Source organism: Podarcis pityusensis (assembly GCF_964106645.2).
Source record: "Podarcis pityusensis genome assembly, chromosome: 6".
Lineage (NCBI taxonomy): Eukaryota > Metazoa > Chordata > Lepidosauria > Squamata > Lacertidae > Podarcis > Podarcis pityusensis.
In genome coordinates, this window is record NC_138030.1 from 28,474,856 (window position 1) to 28,494,123 (window position 19,268).

Consider the following 19,268-nt stretch of genomic DNA (forward strand, 5'->3'; position numbering starts at 1 on the left):
CTTACTTGTGAGGAGACATTGACTCCCGAGGAGTCTTTTATTGACTCCTGTAATTTTTTCTTATGGAGTAGGATTCCACCTGCTGTTTAAGGTGCTGTTGCTCATGTAGGCTCAGGTCCCATTCAACCTCAGATTTTGCTTCAGAGGCTGAATGCTCCTGCTGTGCTGATGACCTCCCAGAAGCCTTGTCTGAGAATCCTGGTTCATCCTTGACCTTAGGTCCTCAGCTTTGCCAAGCCGGCTGCTCAAAAAACAAACTTATAAACAACAGGCAGTCCAACTTATGTAAGGGAAGGATAAATTGGCAGTTTGGTTGGGATTATAAATACATCAAGCTAAATGTAAATTGGGGATTAGGAAGAGGTCACAGAGCAAAACAAAAGGTACAGACTAATCAGAAGTGGACTGGGGTTTAAAAAAAGCTAAAAGAAATGTGACCTGATTAAAAGGGCAGTGGAGAAAGGGGTTTAGGCAAGAAGAGACCAATCCAAGAGAAGGTTATCTTCATCCGTTGCTTAAATTCAAGAGGAACAGTATGTGTGGAGAGTGACGGTGGGAAACAACAATGCTAGGGAAACTGGTCAAGGCACAGTGTGATCAAAGGAAGTGGCCACTATGTCTGCAGCAGGGACAGAAGTCTGTAGCCCTCCAGATACTATTGGACTCCAAGCTCCAGTAGCCCCAGCCATTGTGCCTAACGGTCAGGGATGACAGTCCAACATCTGGAGAGCTACAGGTTCCCCATCCTTTTTCTTAGGCCTTAAGAAAGGAATTCTTCCAGTTGTGTCTTCTTTTGTCACTACTGCATTACAATTATTTCTCGAGAATGCCTTCATCCCTGGTTAGGAAAGCAACAACAACAGACTCTCTTAAAATACGCTGTTCTATTAAAAAATGAAATTGTAAATGTGTGCAGGAGCAGGCCTTTGAAACTTGCAGTGAATTTTACCACCACCCCAACCTGAGATTGTGTGCCTCTCTGCAGCTGTCTGTGTATGTGATGACCTCCCTCTTTCCCTGCTTTCATCAGGACATACAGTCCTATCTCGTTCCGTTTCCCCTGTATTTAATATGCTCTTCATCTTTATGCAAATGAATATTTAATTATTTATAAGTCGGCCCGTGTTGCTCTATTTTACATGCTAACATATCCATGATTTATTAAACAATGTGGCATTGCATAAAAACCTGCCCTGTCAGTAACATTGATACCCTGAAAGGGGAACAGTAAGCCTTGTCCTAAAAGATGCAAATGTCCTGGGAAAATATTAAGAAACCAAATAGACCCAACAGCTTCTATTGTGCAGAGACACATTTATTTTTTTCAATGGAGGGAACCACTGAATGTCAGGGGAGGGGCCTAATTGGCATAGCTCCACTTCCTAATAATGCATTGACAGATTGTGTGAGCACTTCACCTGAAAAGGGCTACTGCAATTATTAGATTTTCATACACACAGTGGCTGCTTCTGCCCCTTTCACTTGACTTGAAGGATGATTAGGCCAAACATCTGAGTCAGAATTTCTTTTTGCAAACTCACATAATATTAGCAGGCATTTCATGGCAAATAGTCTTTTTTGTTCTTATTCTTATTCAAAGCACTGGATCAGAAAATAATGTATCACGAGTCCTGGGATGTCATGCTCAGTAGAACAGATCATTCAAAGTTTATAACGGTCGGGTTTTGAATTAAATCAGTGTTTCAGGGGGAAATGATCTCCTCTGATCTGTGGGACAGATCTCGGATATGCTACTGAAACGATGAGTGCAGCAAGTAGCTCCTTCGTGACAATAATTGACATAACTAAGGCATTTTGAACCAATGATTTCTTTCCCTCTCCAGAGCAGCTGTAGCAAACAATGCAGACACATTTCAGTTCGCTCATCAATGTTTAATGTTTGTTTAGGCTGCATTTGTAATAATCAAAGGGTAGCAGCAAAGTGAATTGGGTAAAAATCTTCTCAGCTGTAACTCCATTGATTTCAGCAGTTGCTCTGTCATACGCGATTGTTATAAAGGACTATGAGAAGAGCACTTGCACAGCACCTTGAGAAGTCTGGCATCATCGGGGTAAGTGCATGCCACATTTAAGAGCAGAGCAACAGCAATACTGAACAAGCAATGAGAAGGATGAGCCGTGAGGCTCTGTGGCGGAGGGTATATGTGACTTTTCAGCTGCTGAACTCCCATCATAGAATTATAGAGTTGGAAGGGACCTCGAGGGACATCTAGTCCAACCCCCTGCAATGCAGGAATAATCTCCAGCAAGCATAGGCACTGATGAGGGATGATGGGAGCTGTAGTCTTGTATACCTGAAGGAGCGTCTCCACCCCCCATCGTTCAGCCCAGACACTGAGATCCAGCGCCGAGGGCCTTTTGGCAGTTTCCTCAATGCGAGAAGTGAGGTTACAGGGAACCAGACAGAGGGCCTTCTCGGTAGTGGCGCCCATCCTGTGGAACACCCTCCCTTCAGATGTGAAGGAAATAAGCAGCTATCCTATCTTTAAAAGACATCTGAAGGCAGCCCTGTTCAGGGAAGTTTTTAATATTTAATGCTGTAGTGTTTCTAACACTTGATTGGGAGCCGCCCAGAGTGGCTGGGGAAACTCAGCCAGATGGGCGGGGTATAAATTATTATTATTATTATTATTATTATTATTATTATAGTCCAACATATGGAGGGCCACATGTTTGGCATGGGGGAGAATTTGCACCCCCTGAAAGAAATGCACAGCTGTCTTTTGAATGTTGCCCTTCTCTACATTTTGCAAAGCTGCTCTCCAGTGAAAACAAAATGGCCACACAAAGGTGTATGTTAGGGAAACATGTGCATAAGAATAAATGTATTCGTGGGAGAAAAGCACTAAAATGCATTATATTAAGCAAAACCGAATAAAAATATATGCATATTATGAGAAATGTGCATTAAAGGGATGGCTGTTGTTTTTAGAAAGGGCAACCAAACACTGAAGCAAAGCCACAAACCCAGATTGCTCACATGCCGCTCATGCAAATGTTACGCCAATGCCCCACTTCCAAATTCTGGAGTAAATAAGGACACTTGGCCTGCTAGTGTGCCATACTTGCAATATATCTTTTGATGGGGATCACACCTACCTCTCCAATTCTATGACTTTCAAACATTTGCAGAAGTGGAATCTCATTTTCAGTTAAATTAAATAGGACTTGGGTGTAATGCATAAAAGACCCATTAGCTTTCATCTGTTTTAAATTCCGTGTAGCTTTTTCACAGGAAATCAAATGAAAAAGGGATTGATTGCCTATAGCATCTATCTTAAACTGCGTTGAAAATCTCACTGTGAGTGTGTGCTGTGACTGGTGACATCTATGTGATAGATTACAGATCCAGATGTGATATGCTGTATTTTTCAAGGTCTCTTGACAGCCTTCCTTGCACTCTCTCCATTAATCCAGTTCACCGAGCAGCTTCCAACAGGAACTATTTTTTAAAACTGCTGTGTTAAAGAATTGTAATCCTCTTTCCACCAAATAAGAAATTCTTTCCCCCCTTAAAAAATATTCTGGGCTGTGCATCAGGATGGCCAATAATTTCAAGCATCATTTTGCACCTTTGCTGTTCTAGAAGGGATTTCTGGTTATTGTTCCTTCAGTCAGATTGTCTCCTGATGGGAATTATGCCTCCCTCCTTCCTCTCTCTCCTGCCTCCCATAATTCTCTTTAGCTCTTGGCTATATACTTTGCCCTCCAATGCCTTACTTCCTGTTCACCTGCTCAGCTACAATAAAGCCACCAAATGTGGTGTTCCTAGGGTTGGAAGTACAACAGAGACCATTCAGTGTATGACTTAAAGGGCTATTTTGGTTTTAGTCTGGGTGACAGCATGCTCTGATCGTATGGAGATTCTAGTCAGATGTGAGTTAGCTGTCAGTGAAAAAGACAGTTGAGATCGAGGAGCTGGGTGTGTGTGTAAAGTTGTTCTGAAGGAGTCCATACCCCACACCCAGTGTAGACCTGAACCCTGTAAAGAAGGAAAAACCTCTGGCTATTTCTTCTAGAGTTATATGCTGTTCTTAATCAGTTTTCCTCAGTAAAGTATTGTCAGTTTCTTTTCTCTCTGCTTTATTCTTTTAACATCCTCTGAGCCCTATTGTATTGTGAATAAGATAAATAGCAGATTGCTCAGCTTTGATTTTGACTTGCGTCCAGTTTTACAGAGCCTATGGAGGGCAGGGGGAGAGTCAGTTGCAAAGGAAATGCCATTTCCTAAACCACATTGGACTTGCTGCTTGCAAGAGCAGAAACTGGTGGAGCAACTCTCCCCCACCCCCATCCCGACACTATTTGTACTTGGTTGTCCTTTTCACATTCTCCCCCCTTTTGGTTTCAATGGAAGGTAAAGGAACTATGCCAGCTCTGGAGGCTGCCATCATTTTTCTCTCTGGGGGGCTTGTATGGGGAAGGAGAGGGCCTTGAATCACATGGATCAAAGACATTTCCCAACCCACTTCTGACGTGTCCCTTTTCATTCCCTACCACTGTTGGACAGTGGAGTAGTGGCTATCTGAAGTATTAGAATCATTTTGGTTATCTGAAGTCTCAGAATCATTTTCCATTTTATTGTACAATTAAACATTCTACCTAACAGCTCCCTCTCTGCTTGCAGAGAAAATGATCCAATAACCAATAAACACACTTCCTGGGAGCTTACAACTGCTCCATAATTTTATTTTACACCAGCCCAGTATATTTCAGGTTCAGGCTCCTGTGATCAAGAACTTGTGACGTTCCTATCATTGTGCTTCAAACCATGCATCCTATTTCCTCTCTTCTCTTTGCAGCTCACTGTATTCCCTGTATACCCTGTTCCTATAGCTCAATCTTGATCACTGAGATCTTCTGAAGGGGCACTTTGGATGGTCTCATATACCCCTTTGTTCAGGTGGCCTTTACTAGAGTCTTTAGTATGGTAGATTCTGCCCTGTGCAAGTCCTCCCCTATAAAAGTTGGGCAGCAGTCACCCAGCTTTCTTTTCCACAACTTTTGAAAACTCTACTGCTTAGACAGAACATTGGAATGCGATTTAAAATGAAAGAAACAAAACAAAAACCAACCATGTTTTTTACTGATGTTGTTGTAACATTATGCTTTTATGTTGTATACCGCCTTGCTACAATTTTTTATGAAAGTGCAGTTTCTAAATATTTAAATATAAACAAAAACATACAGTGCTTTTTGAAGCTGAGCTTTCTCTGAGAAGTCAGAATGTTCCTGAACAAACATTATTTTAATCGGTGACCCTTTGTTTCCAAAGCCATGATCATAATCACATTTATTGATTTCTGCACTGCTCCTATTGAACATCTTCATGAGAAAGTGCCACTAAACATTAACATCGCTAAAGGTCATGCAAATATCAGCTTTTGCATTCATTAGAAAATAAGAACGTTAGTCAACTAGGGATGCTTGAGGAATTGGATCTTTATTACCTCCAATATGATCTGGAGGCAAAGGCAATCATTGTCTACTAACCATGAGGCTATGTTGTACTTCCACTTTCAGAGGCTTTCTACCTTTGAATAGCAGTGCTGGGAATCGCAGATGGGCAGAGTGATGATGATCACATGTCCATCTTGCAGGCATCTGGTTGGCCACCTGTAAGAAAGGGACGTCATTGGCCTGATGCAACAGGTACATTTTACATTATTATGTCTTATGTTTTCAACTGACCTGAGTCATACATCCTGGACTAACACACAGGCTGGATATCCACCTTTTTCACTTCTTTGTATGTTGCAGCACAGTTCTTGGCTCAAAAAAATATTGAAATTCTGCATTTTTAGTGAAAACATTTCCAAGTTGCTCATTCAAAAACATAAATGCAAAAATGTGTAATGCAGAAACAAGGTGGGCATATCAAGACAGCGATAGCTCTGAGCTCACTAAGTAACAGATTCAGTAGCTAAAGAATTAAAAGACATCGAGATTGGAACTTGGAGACCTGCTTTTACACCAATATGAATGATCAGGAGATAGACTTGAGTTTTCCATTCTTGAATAAACCCCTTCAGATCCAAGGCTACTGATAGTGGATGAGTATGCTGATAACCCAGTTGCTACCTTCCAAGGAAATGATTTCAGTCCGACACCTAATTTGTTCAAGCCCCAATGTAGCATCTTTTGATGGAACTCAGGAGGTTACAGGCAGACACTCCACATTTCCCGCCCCACAGTACAAGTGGGAGAAAAAGGCAATAAATGATGGATTCATAAACACACTTGGAAAAGTAGTGAGTGAGGGGGAAAGTCCAAATTCTAATGATGATTCTTCTAGAAAGAGGTGTTGTACAGATGTTGTTCATAACTGGTCAGTGAAGAAATCAGGCAGAATAATGAAAACAGAATCTGAATTGCAAACAGGAATTCAAGCCATTGTAGAGGTTTCCCTGATATCCCTCCAAACCACCACCAACTTCAGTTTCTTCACTGGCAGGTCCCATCTGGAGGGCTACACAGAATTCCTGTCTCTACTAACCCAAGTAGTGCACCAATTATGGCATTCAAACCATAAACTTCCTTTTCCAAAGCATTGATTCTGCTAAGGATTCCCTCTGCTGTTTGTTGTGTCAAGAGAATTGGTCACATAAAAGTTCCCATGGTGAGAGTTTCATTTTGTTGTGGCCAAGTCTATTATGCTACAATTGTTATTGCACATTGTTGAGGTTTTGTTATATGGAGGAAGCTGCAGTTGCCTGGAAGCCTATGTATCAACTCCTAACAAGTTCAGATAAACTAACTATTTAGGCTAAGCTTTCATTACAGGAACATATTACATATGTTACATTTCTTGCACAGTCGCCATGTAAGGAACTAGGGCAATTCATATATGATAAATTAATTGTATCTTGCTGCAAATGCTTTTCAGTTAGCTCCATTTACCTTGCTCCAGCTGCTCCAGTTACTGATTCACAACAGTCCAGTATATATTTCTGGACTAAATTTGTTAATGGAGTTCTGGACGATTTATTTGAAGCACTGCAGGTCTGTGCTTGTGTGGTAACCATATCAAGACTGATATAACTGCAGTGTCTCCTTCAGTCGAGATGAACTTCTATTCTTTCCTTATCAGCTAAATGCTGAACACCGAGTCAAAACAGCTGCTCTCCCAGTGCCTGTCCTCCAGTTAAAATATATGGCTTTTAAGTCCATGTAAAAGAAATGCACTCCTGCCTGTTGTTGCAATTATCATTAACAGCTGAGTCAACTGACTTTAAAACTATTCAAAAAACAACAAAAACAAATTAAATCAGACTGTGGAGCTAAAGGACAAGTAGTCTTCGTTGTCGCCATCTTCAACCAGAAGTCAGAAACGAATAATGATTTATGTTATGCCCTGCCCCTTTTTAAAATTTGCAAAATGGTGCAGTGATAATATGGTACAAAGGTTCTTCAGGTTTTTGTAGGGATTCAAAACCTTGCATATTTTGTTTGCTCAGATATGACAGGGAAAACAGTGTTTGTACTAGAAGACAAGTTTTAAACAACGTCTGACCCAGACACCTAAAGGAACTTCTTTCACTGTACAGTCACACCTCGGGTTGAATGTGCTTCAGGTTGAGTGTTTTCAAGTTACTCTCCAAGGCAACCCGGAAGTAACAGAGCATGTTACTTCCAAGTTTCGCCGCTCGCGCATGCGCTCAAAATGACATCACATGCATGCACGGAAGCAGCAGAACGCGACCTGCGCATGCGCAGATGTGCAGTCGCATCTTATGTTCTATTCAGGATGTGAACGGGGCTCCGGAACAGATCCCGTTCGCATCCCGAGGTACCACTGTATTAAGATGCCCATGTATTAATACTAGCAGGGTGGCTTCATGGTCTCACCTATGGGTGGGGCACATGGAATGGTGGTGAAGGATAGAATAGGGCCTTTTCCATGGTGACACCCCAACTATGAACTCTTTGTCTCCTGAGATTTGGTTGGTGCTGTTGTCAGCTATCTTCTGACACTTTTTAAAAAAAATCTATTTTCCCCAATATTTTACCGGAAATTCACCATACCATCTTCAATTCTCTGAAAAACCCTTTTCTGTCTCACAATCCCAACTGTGTGTTTGTGTGTGTGTTTTTTCTCTTTTCCCCCAGATTCTCTGGGGAAAGTACTGCCACAACTGTTGATACTAAACTGCTGTGAAAGTTTTTGAATGATGTTGACAAGAAAATAAAGCAAATCTTGCAGGGAGGAGCACACAGTGTTGGCTCAAACAGCCCATACTGAACTGCAAGGAGAGTGACTTGACCTTACTCTATTTTTATAGCTGTAAGGAATTATTGCCTTCCCCTTAATGTCTGCCTGTGTTACAAGGAGAGACTTGTAGAGTACTGACCTTGTAGCTCAGCTAACCTTATCACTGAGTAATTATTACAAATGAGCTTTCATGGGCAGTGCAATTAGTTGAGACGCAGGAGTGCTGATCCCACAAAGAAAACAAAATGGCATTTCTGTGCAATTCTCAATTTCCCCTCCTTCATTTCCTCTTTTCTTTTGTTCTCCTTTTGTTTAACGTTATCAAGAGTGCCATTGTTTTCCACATCTGACAAAAGAGAGAGAATGCTACAAGCAACAACATAGTGAGGCACAGTGGAGTCTGGTCCATTAGGATGAGCGGAGCCTTACTCCACCCATGTTATTCTGTCCTCAGCCAGCTACCACCTGTCTGCCTTTAGCCCTTGCTGTCAGCGTCTTTCTCCTTATTCCAAGGCCACGTTCGCACCATACATTTAAAGCACTATGATGCCAATTTAAACAGGCATGGCCTCCCCCAATGAATTCTTTGTAGTTTGCAAAACAACCATTTCCAGAGTTCTCAGGGCAGAGGGTTTGACTGTTAAACCACTCTGGGAACTGTGGCTCCATGAGGGGAATAGGGATCTCCTAGCAATTATCAGCACTCATAAACTATGCTTCCCAGGATTCAGGCGGGGGACGGGGGGGGGGGGGACGGACGGACGGACCTTGACAGATTAAATTGGTATCATAGTGCTTTATATGTATTGTTACATACAATCCCAATTTCCAAGTGATGTGAGGGGTTGCAGGCTCACCTGCCAAAGTCTATTGTTCCTTTTGGAACAACAAAGCACCACAGAGACTTTGGTATCTTTATGATATAGAGTTATATTTACACATATATACAACCTGCACTTAGAAGGAGGGATAGTAGTGCATTCACATCCTATGCAGGTCTGGCTTTCTCCTTAAGGGCAGCATTAGATTCAAAGGATAGCAAAAAACCATCTTCTGTGTCTCTTAGTTCCAGCCTGCCATTCCCAGCTCCCATCGAGTTCTGCCCTTCCTTCTGCTTCGCACTGCTAAACAACTCCAGGGACCTCCCCACAGCCTACATCATTCAGTGTTGAAACCCTTAACCTGGCCTTTGCCTCTGCCCACTAGCACCCAGGAAAGAAGGAGCCTCACCCCCATTGACTGGCTTGCGTACTGATGGTTTCCTCGATGGTCCATGCTAATGGACGAACTGGCTTGGCTCATAAGCATAACTAAATCCAGGGGGTTTCCATGTTTGGCAAAGTTGATTCTAACTTTTACTACATCCTGGAATTTAGGGGAATTGGGCCCCCACACAAACCCAATTTCCTAACAGTATGGTGTGGATGTGGCCTTTGTGTTGCCCTAGTAGAACTCAGCAGGTGGATGGGGACAAAACTAGAATTAGTTGTCTCTGCTTGTCACTGGATCTAGGTCCACTCCTCATTGGTTGTACCTGCTTTTGGCCTTCCTGCCTTCTGCACTGCCAGTCCGGATGGTCACTTGCCATCACTGGTCAGGCATAAATGGGGATTGGAGGAGGGTGTGAGGGAATAGGCGTTTTGCAGCAATCTCACATCAGAAACACAGTGCACTCCCTTGCCTCTTCCAATGTCCTTCCAGGAGCTGAATACCCAGTATGAATTCAGAAGCAGATTTGGAAAATGACCAAAACCCAAGTGGAATTAGTTGGAGCCTTTCATGGAAGGCCAAAACAAAATCTATTTGCTTAGCAGCTGAGCTGTTAGGAGGGGGGAGTACTTATGTTTTTATTGTAATGAATAACATCCAACAAATGTGAGCTAAGCAAGGAAATATTTACAGGAACAGGAATTATATCTGCACGGTTTAACAATAGATATCTGTGATTAGAATAATTTACATAATGTCTGAAACTCTGAAATTGTCATAATTTTTGAAAACCTGAGAATGGGTGGAGAGCCTCCATGATAGGCCTCCGTGCCAGGAAACTCTGGCAGCCACGTATAAAGCTCTCTCTATGGCATCTGGAAGAACTGTGTATTAAGTGGCACTATGCATCACCAAAGGCACCACGTGCGAGAGAGAATTTTGTTGTTGCTTTTGTTATTTCAGCAGCCTAAGTTTCATCTTTATGATCCTCAAATCTGCTGTTTCCATTATCCGACTACAATAAACAAAACTACAGAGTAGATTTTTAAATGTTGGCAGTCATTTGGATCATATTCCTAAATGTATACTAAAAGCAAAAACATGAAGATGCATCACACCACCATGCTTTAACACTGCAGAGCAGGCTGTAAGTCATTGCTATTCTGCTCTATTTATAACTTCCGAAGTAGGCATGTTTTGCTCATTCTGCTACCAAAGGAGATAAAGTCAGGGAAATCAGTCTGCCCAGCAACTTTGGCATCTTTATTTTAATTAACTTGAAGATCAGCTGAGGTTTTACAATGCACTTTGAACGTGCAAGCTCAGCTCCTGCAAGGCTTTCCTTAATTTCCATTGGCATTGTTTAGGGAATCTCAATAAAACTAGAAAAGAAAAGGGGGAAAGAGGAGAAAGGATGAGTTTTCAAAGGGGTAGGGAGGTTAGATCGCCAGTGAGAAAGGTATGGTGGCTTCACAAAAAAAGCTGCCTCATGCAGACTGCTCAAAATGGCTGCTGCACAACAACTGCTACAATCAGTGAATCATTTGAGGCTTGCCACACAGATCGGTTCGCAATGAATAGTTTGAAAATGTCTTCGCAGTGTACGGTATGTACAATATAAAAGTGACATGCATTAAACCAAAAATAGAACCGAAAACCAATAAAACAATGTAAAAACATATAAAAACAAATTTAAAAAATGATTCCATGGATTCATACGCTTAAAACGTGGTCTGAAAAACCTGGGCAAAGAGAGAAGCCTTTACAGGGTGTCTGAAGCAACTTATGGTTGTTGCTTCACATACGGCAGAAGGGCATTCCCCAGTACAGGGGCAACAGTGGAAAATGTATGTTTTGGCTGGATCCATACGGGGGGGCGGGGGGGACGCTACAGGAAAAAAAATCTATAGGAAAAAAAAAGCTCCCAAGGCAATCTGCCATTGACTTTAGATTCTGCTCTATAGCGCCATCTGGTGTCACATGTTTATAACACATTTTAAACACTATAAATTGACCTATGTCAATTTATGTCCTCTGGGTCACTGCCCTATAAGGTGTGCCATGAGTAGGGTGCCATGAGTAGAATTTCACCAGATGGGCAGCTTAGGTGAAGACTGAAGAAACTGCATATGTGAAGAGGCTCTTCAACCATCCCTTGAAGTAAGAGAGTTGCTTTAGATAATTGAGTTGGTAAAGTAGGTAATTCACTTTTGTAGGAACTTAAAAAAAAAAAAAGGCAATCACACCAGTCTTTGAACCTAACTTCCTTTTCTGTGGGATCTGGCTGTTTAGCATTACTCCTGCCTAAGATGCCATAACAGCACTGCTGGCTTCATTTGATTTCCTGAGCTTCATAACTAAGAAGGTTGGCAGGGTAGTGGGGAGGGAAATATTAATTATTTGGAGATTTCCACTGTAACAGCAGGGTAGCCTCTGTATAAGCAATCAGCTATAATGGTAAACCAAGGGAAAGCCAATGTAGCTGGAAGATGGCAGAGAAATCTAGGAAAGCAACTCATTCGCCACCAATTAAAACGCACAAGAAGCCATCATCCCTGTAATAATCTTTCTGGGGTTAAACCCAATCTGCCAAGGCATATTCATAATTCATTGACCATTGTTTTCTCCCTGCTGTTTAGAAGCTCACAGCAGCTGGAAAGCGAAACCATGAACATTGTGGTGACATGGTGAATTTGTGTGTGTTATCAAAGGGGGAGTGATTAGAGAAAAACTGAGAGCCTTATATTCTGACATATAATCTAGTGATCCACAACTTGTTGTTGCCTTAACACTTCTACTTGGTGTTAGGAAGGTTTTGTTGCTTCTCCTCTTCCTTTTACAGTGGTGCCTCGCAAGACGAAATTAATCCGTTCCGCGAGTCTCTTCGTCTTGTGGTTTTTTCATCTTGCGAAGCACGGCTATTAGCGGCTTAGCGGCTTAGCGGCTATTAGCGGCTTAGCGGCTATTAACGGCTTAGCGGCTATTAATGGCTTAGCGGCTTTAAGAAAAAGGAAACAAACTCGCAAGAACTCGCAAGATGTTTCGTCTTGCGAAGCAAGCCCATAGGGAAATTCGTCTTGCGGAACGACTCAAAAAACGGAAAACTCTTTCGTCTAGCAAGTTTTTCGTCTTGCGAGGCATTCGTCTTGCGGGGCACCACTGTATTTTTTTTAAAGAAAAAAAATCAAGTTCCATGTAGGTTCAAGAGGAAACAATACAGACCAACCATACCCCATTTGTGAGACTGGTTTTTAAATCTGCATGAAGTTCCTTCCTCTGGGAATCAAGGTGCCACCTGCCACCTCCCAAAATATTAGGTTTCCATTTCAATAAATATATTAGTTTGATATTTATATTTACACAACAACAAAACACAGACCTCGTTTACAAGCAAGCAAGTGGCAGAAATAGAAATTCAAATATCCAAAACACCTCACTCCTCCTTAAAAGCCTGGTATGTCTTCGCTGTGACCAAAATGGCATCAATATCATGGTTGGATGCACTTCCGAAGGTTCATTCGGAAGGCAAAGGGGCCACTGAAGAGAGAGCCCAGTCATGGACTCTCACCCAAGAAATCTCATTAGGCATGAGGACCATCAGCAGAGCTTCTCCTGCAGTTGTTAAAAGAGGCAAGTTGGTATGGGAGGAGGCCTAGGTCATTTAGGACCTTACACTGTAATATTGACATGTTACATTGGGCCCAGCTCCAGCTGTATTTTTCTTTTTGCGAGAAATGTTTTAAATAACTTGTGCTTCTCTGTCACAAAAATGATTAAGCAAACTTAGAATTAATTTCTCTCTCACATAGTTGGCGTGCTCAACAAGAGAGCTCTTTCCTTATCTACTTCCCAAGTATCAGGCTGGTTATACTGTAATTATATTGTATTAATTACTGTAATTTTTATAAGCATTAACCATCCCAAAGAAAAGCAGGGTGGTGAATTAATATTCAAGGGAGACTAACCTGGCTGGCACTCTATATATTGGAATTTCTAAGCATTCCCCATTTATAGCATAAGGTGATGTTTGTTTATTTAGTCACTGAAGTAGTTACAATCTGCATTTTTACAAAGTAAAGCAAGGTGGCATATAACATACAAGAATATAATAAAAATCAGTATAAAACATCAGTAAATAGTGGTCATTTAAAAATAATATATACTGCAAAGTGTTGTTTAAATAATACAATTTCCAGAAGACGACAATTCCTCCTGAACCTCTGCTAGTAGGGAGTTTTCCTTATTTGTTTTATTTATTATATTTATATACCCCCTTTATATTCCAAGGATCTTGAGGTGGTGTACATGGTTCTCTTCCTCCCCATTTCATCCTCACAAACAATCCTGTGAGGTAGGTTAGGCTAAGAGATGCTCACCCAGTGAGCTTCATAGCTGAGGGGGGATTCGAACCCTAGTCTCCCAGCTCATAGTCCAGACTCTCCAAGTGTCCCTATTTTTCAGGGTTGTCTCTGATTTAGAGAAGCCGTCTCGGTTTTCTGAGTTGTTTTTGGGGGGTTCTGTTTTTTTTTGCCAATAAATTTTTATTATTTTTTCATTAAACATACATTCATTATACAAATAAATCACATACTTATCTTTAGCTCTGCCGAGCATCCGACTTCCCTCCACCCCTTCGGTTGTGGTGACCTCACCGCAACACATGCTCTCTAGGAGGAGAACTTGATTTCTCAAAAGGGACCTGATTCTATAACACCATACCCTCCAACATTTCTCCAATGAAAACAGGGACATTCTATGGAAAAGTGGGACATTCCAGAATCAAATCAGAAACTGGGACAGCTTCTCTAAATCAGGGATGCCCCTGAAAAATAGGGACACACTTGGAGGGTCTGTAATACTTTCCAAGAAACTCCCACTGATCAGATAAGTGAAGATCCTGAACTGATGATGACTTGATGTTTTATTTAGGCAAAGAGTTTGGGCAGCTATGCCTTTGCCTACAAGATCACCAAAACAGGCCTATTTTGAAGCAGTTCATCTATGGATGATAAAATGTTAGGGGGGAATTCCTCCCCAGTCAAATGCTAACTTCCATGGTTCATCATAACAAGAGCTGCTGCAGCAGTCTGAAAGTAAAAGGTGCCTGTTCTCTGACTGACATATTTTGCTTCAGCTGTCAGCACTGCAGGTTATTTCTGTGCTAAAACTGATATGTCACGTGCATAATGTTGTCAGGCTGACTTAAGGTTTGCCCTGCTAGCCTAATAGGTCCCTAGTAATTATATTAAGTTGGAAGGAAGGAAGGAAAGAAAGAAAACTCACAGAATACCACCAAGGAAAGTACAGTGGTACTTCCGTTACGAATGTAATTTGTTCCGGAGGTCCATTCTTAACCCGAAACCGTTCTTAACATGAGGCGCGCTTTTGCTAATGGGGCCTACTGCTACTGTCGCCGCGCGACTTCCACTCGCATTCCGGAGCAAAGTTCACAACCAGGAGCATCTACTTCCAGGTTAGTGGAGCTTGTTACCCGAATGTTCGTAAGGAGGACGGTACGTAACGCAAGGTTCCACTGTAGTGTGAGAGTGTTTGGTCAAGAGGGCAGATTTACTGTACCTGGAATTACACACAGACACAGACACACTGTGTGTGTGTGTGTGTGTGTGTGTGTGTAAAATAAAGTTTCATATCCTAATATATTGTTTGATTGCCAATGGAGAGATGCTCAGTAAAGGCCTTTGAAGATACAGTTGGGCTGTAACCATGTTGGTGGGTAAACGCTGCCTCCAGCTTTGCTTTTGTAACCCCCGTTAGCTTTGTTTCCCTCTCTGCTTCACTCTGGCCCTAGCTTTTTCTAGTCATCCATTCCTTGACCCCCTTTCCCTTACTTGACAGTCTAGGGATGGAGCAGAAATTCGATTCACTTTGCATTTAAAGGTGAACATCCCTAATTAGCACTTTCACAAACCAGGCCATTCTGTGACTCTCAAAGAAATCAAATCACAATCTGGAATGAGCAAATCAAAGAGGGTGGACAGCTCCAACTTTTTGGATAAATAAAATAAAATCATGCACTGCCTGACACTAATTTTCTGCCAGATTCTTTAACAACTGTATTGGAAAGGTGGGGAGAGATTATTGAAAACAAGATAGGCCTTCTCTCTCCCAAGCTTCAATGACAACTTGAGTTAAGCTCTCTCTGTAATTGATTCAAGCAGAGAGGTTCAAGCTGTATGAGTAAGAAAAGAAATGAAAGAGCTTTGTTAAATATAATTTTAAAATGATTACATGAAAATGGCTAATTCTGTAAATTGCTGCTAAATTGAAGGAATATGCAAAGGAACATTGTATGTACTGTTTACATCTGCAGCTGATCATATTAGAGTAGTCACTGTATAATTTCACAGCAGAGTTTATAATCAAATTTTCCCATATCAGTCATATCCACATATATTGTATGATCATGCTCATACTGCTGTGTTGAAACAGATGTTTACGATAATGCTATTATTCTTGAATACATAGCTTCACCATTGATTGCACTTAGAAAGCTTGTCAAACTTCTAACAGAATGCTTCTGTTGTGCTTATTTTTCTGGGCTTAACACATTTCCCAACGGGATGTGAGAAAATGCTTACGAATAATGTGTAATTTGTAGTGTGTGTGTATAGAAAAGGTCTGCAGCTTGATTACCCCCACCCACACAAATGTGGATAATGTGATAAGGGAAAAGCTCCAACATAAAATATTACCCAACAGCAGACATGTTGAAGCACATTGCGTGAGCATTTTATATTGTTTTTAACATGTGCTGTGACATTTTGCTTGGTACCATTGATCACCACACCCCTTATCAGGCATGGCCAAACTTTGCCCTCCAGCTGTTTTGGGACTACAACTCCCATCATCCCTAGCTAACAGGACCAGTGGTCAGGGATGATGGGAACTGTAGTCCCAAAACAGCTGGAGGGCCGAGTTTGGTCATGCCTGCCTTACTTTCATTGATGAGGAGCTCGTTGTTGGACTGCTGGTGGAAAAGGGCACAGCACACACACTTCTTAACCCACTGTTCTGTGCGAGTTTGGTATATTGGAAACTTGTGTCACAAACATAATTGGCCCATGCATAAAAAATACTTGCATGCATGCCCACAATGGGTCTCAGCTTTCCATAGGTCAGGGAGGGTGATTGGAACCCTTACTTGGATGGAAGCCAGTGTGGTGTAGTGGTTAAGAGCGGTAGACTCGTAATCTGGGGAACTGAGTTCGCTTCTCCGCTCCTCCACATGCAGCTGCTGGGTGACCTTGGGCTAGTCACACTTCTTTGAAGTCTCTCAGCCCCACTCACCTCACAGAGTGTTTGTTGTGGGGGAGGAAGGGAAAGGAGAATGTTAGTCGCTTTGAGACTCTTTTGGGTAGTGATAAAGTGGGATATCAAATAGTGCAAATATCTCCCATCACCAACTGCCTGCTAATATGGATGAGAAACACTGAGATACAGTTCTTTCAAAAATGCTCGTGCGTGGACAGATGTGCACAGAAGTGCACATGGAAAAATGGGATCTGTGCAACGATGTGGGCACTAGCACTCTGGTGTGTACACAGCCTCTGTCCACTGTGGAGATGGTGGCCCTGATCATCACCTGGCAGCAACACAATTCTTCTTGCTTTCTTTGTTTACCTCTTGCTGCCTTTATGTTGGCTCTTGCACGAAGAATGCAATGCTGCATCTTATGGCCATTTGGCAGCTGGAGATCTTCCCTGCCTTTGTCCATGGACAAGTGTAGACCTTTATTCTGCCCACCCTTCCTTTTTAGCATTTAAATAGTTTCTCCATCTCCAGTCCTTTCACATTGCATTTCACTGTCATGCCACTTCATTTCCCCAAGTACTTTCTTACTAATTTCTCCCTGCTTCCTAATGTTCTTCCTGGTAAGTACCAACTTGCTAATTTCTTCCTTTATGCCTTTTTATAAAAAGGCTGAACTGGACGTTATGAGAAATAAGTGATCTCTCACAAATGTGGATTCTTTGTTTTTGTTTTTAAAAAGGTGATGGGGATATCACAATTGGGAGGGTGGAGTTAACCCTCCCCATGCTATTCAACCTGGAAGAATGCCTTTTAAGTACCAAAAAGCAGCTTTGGAGAGTGTTATTTGTTAAGACTAGAGTCAGAAAAAAGGGCTAACCTTCACCTTCCCACTCAGTGAAAACATCAACAGTGTATAGGGTGGCTATGAGAAAGGCAAATTCCATGTTAAGGATCATTAGGAAAAAGATTAAAAATAAAACTGCCAATATCACAAAGCTTTTATGAAAATCTATGATCTGAACACACTTGGAATACTGTGTACAGGTCTGCTCACTGGATCTCAAGAAGGACATTGTACAGGTGGACAAGATTCATCAAAGGGCTGGAACTGCTCTCCTACGAGGAAAGCTTGCAACAGTTGGAGCTTTTTAATTTAGAAAGAAAAGTGAGCAAGGGAGGACAACAGAGGTGCATTAAATTATGCAAGATGTGAAGAAAGTAGATTCAAATACATTTTTCTCCTTCCCTCATAATGATAGAATTCAGGGTCATCCAATGAGCTGAATGTTGGAAGATTCAGGCCAGGCAAATCCTGCTGCAGTTCATCTCCCGACTTCTTTGTTTATTGTCTGCAGTTTTATCTAAGGGTGTTTTTTTAAAAACAACAACAACTAATAATAATAAAAAAATCATACTCTTTTGTTCTGTTTTTAATAACAGATTTCCTAGGAAGTAATTGTGCTGCATTTCAAAAGCTGTTGGAAGTGGCTGGTTACGAATCAGATAACATGAGTAAACTAACGGTAATGAGCTCAGCAACCATTGTTCCTCTACAACAGGAAGACCTGAGATTTCATCCACTTATAGCAGATGGATACAGTGGTCGGCTATTACTCTGGATAGTCAGTTCCTTCCTTCATGCTTACGGAGGAGGGGAAAACATACCGATGTTGTGTGTACCCATTGTGTATACCAAGCGTACTCATTATGTTCTCACAATGGGACAGATAACAGATTTGGAGGGGGTCGTTTTAATTAATCCCCTGCAAACACCGTCTCCCTCCAAACTCCTTTTACTGTAGTGCTCCAAGCAGCTTTGTGGCCCAGCATCTGGCAGCTGCCTCTTATGCAGGGAACCATCCCCTGATGTGCCATTGCCCTCCACTTCTGACCCGGCTGCCCACCTCCTCCTCCATCACTCCACACTCTGGAGTTTTCTCGCTAAAGTTGTCTCCATGTGTTAAGACTGCACAGTTGTTTAGCAAATTCTTATGAACACAGTGGTTAGCTTAAGTCTGTATTCTCTGAGCTCCTTTCTTCCCTAGGGAGAAAAAAAGTGATGCATTTTGTACTACTTTTTTGTCAGTTTAATTTTAATGTTGATTTTTGCTGTTCGCTGCCATGGTATTTTTGCTTGATGATGTCAGTTGTAGATTTGATTTTTTTTTTTAAAAAAATTGCAAATAAAAAATAAAATAAAAACTGCTCCTGCCCAGCAGCTGGACAACCTCGGTTCAGCCTGACTTGGTCTTCCAGTAGGGAAAGACTCACTCAGCTCCATCGCACCTTCCAATCACCTCCAGAAATAATTTCAGCATAATCTTTCAAACTCCTTGAAATTGCTACTTCAAATAATGCAAATGGCAATTCAGCTCTGAATTTTCATTCAACACTTTTGTAGCTTCAAGAAGCTTCCTTCTCTTCCCCTGCCCCTTTCCGCCCACTTTCTTTACAAGATTTTGATAAAATGAAGTGCTGTCTGCTTGGTGTGAACATAAAAGTTTCCTCCATGCATTTCATGAAGGTTTTGCCACCGTGTCAGATATAAGTTTGT

The 19,268-nt window shown here is 41.7% G+C and overlaps 1 long non-coding RNA gene across 4 annotated transcripts in view; it reads left to right on the forward strand.

Moving 5' to 3' along the window:
* Positions 1-19,268, forward strand: part of LOC308479176 — a 39,616-nt gene that overhangs the window by 3,947 nt on the left and 16,401 nt on the right. The window contains exons 3-5 of one of the 4 annotated variants that reach the window (XR_013987526.1): positions 1,989-2,072; positions 5,545-5,673; positions 18,155-18,789. This is a non-coding gene — a long non-coding RNA (uncharacterized lncRNA). Of the gene's footprint in view, positions 1-1,988; positions 2,073-5,544; positions 7,528-18,154; positions 18,790-19,268 lie in introns of those variants that run through there. The other 3 variants (XR_013987525.1, XR_013987527.1, XR_013987524.1) reach the window with 3 other exon arrangements.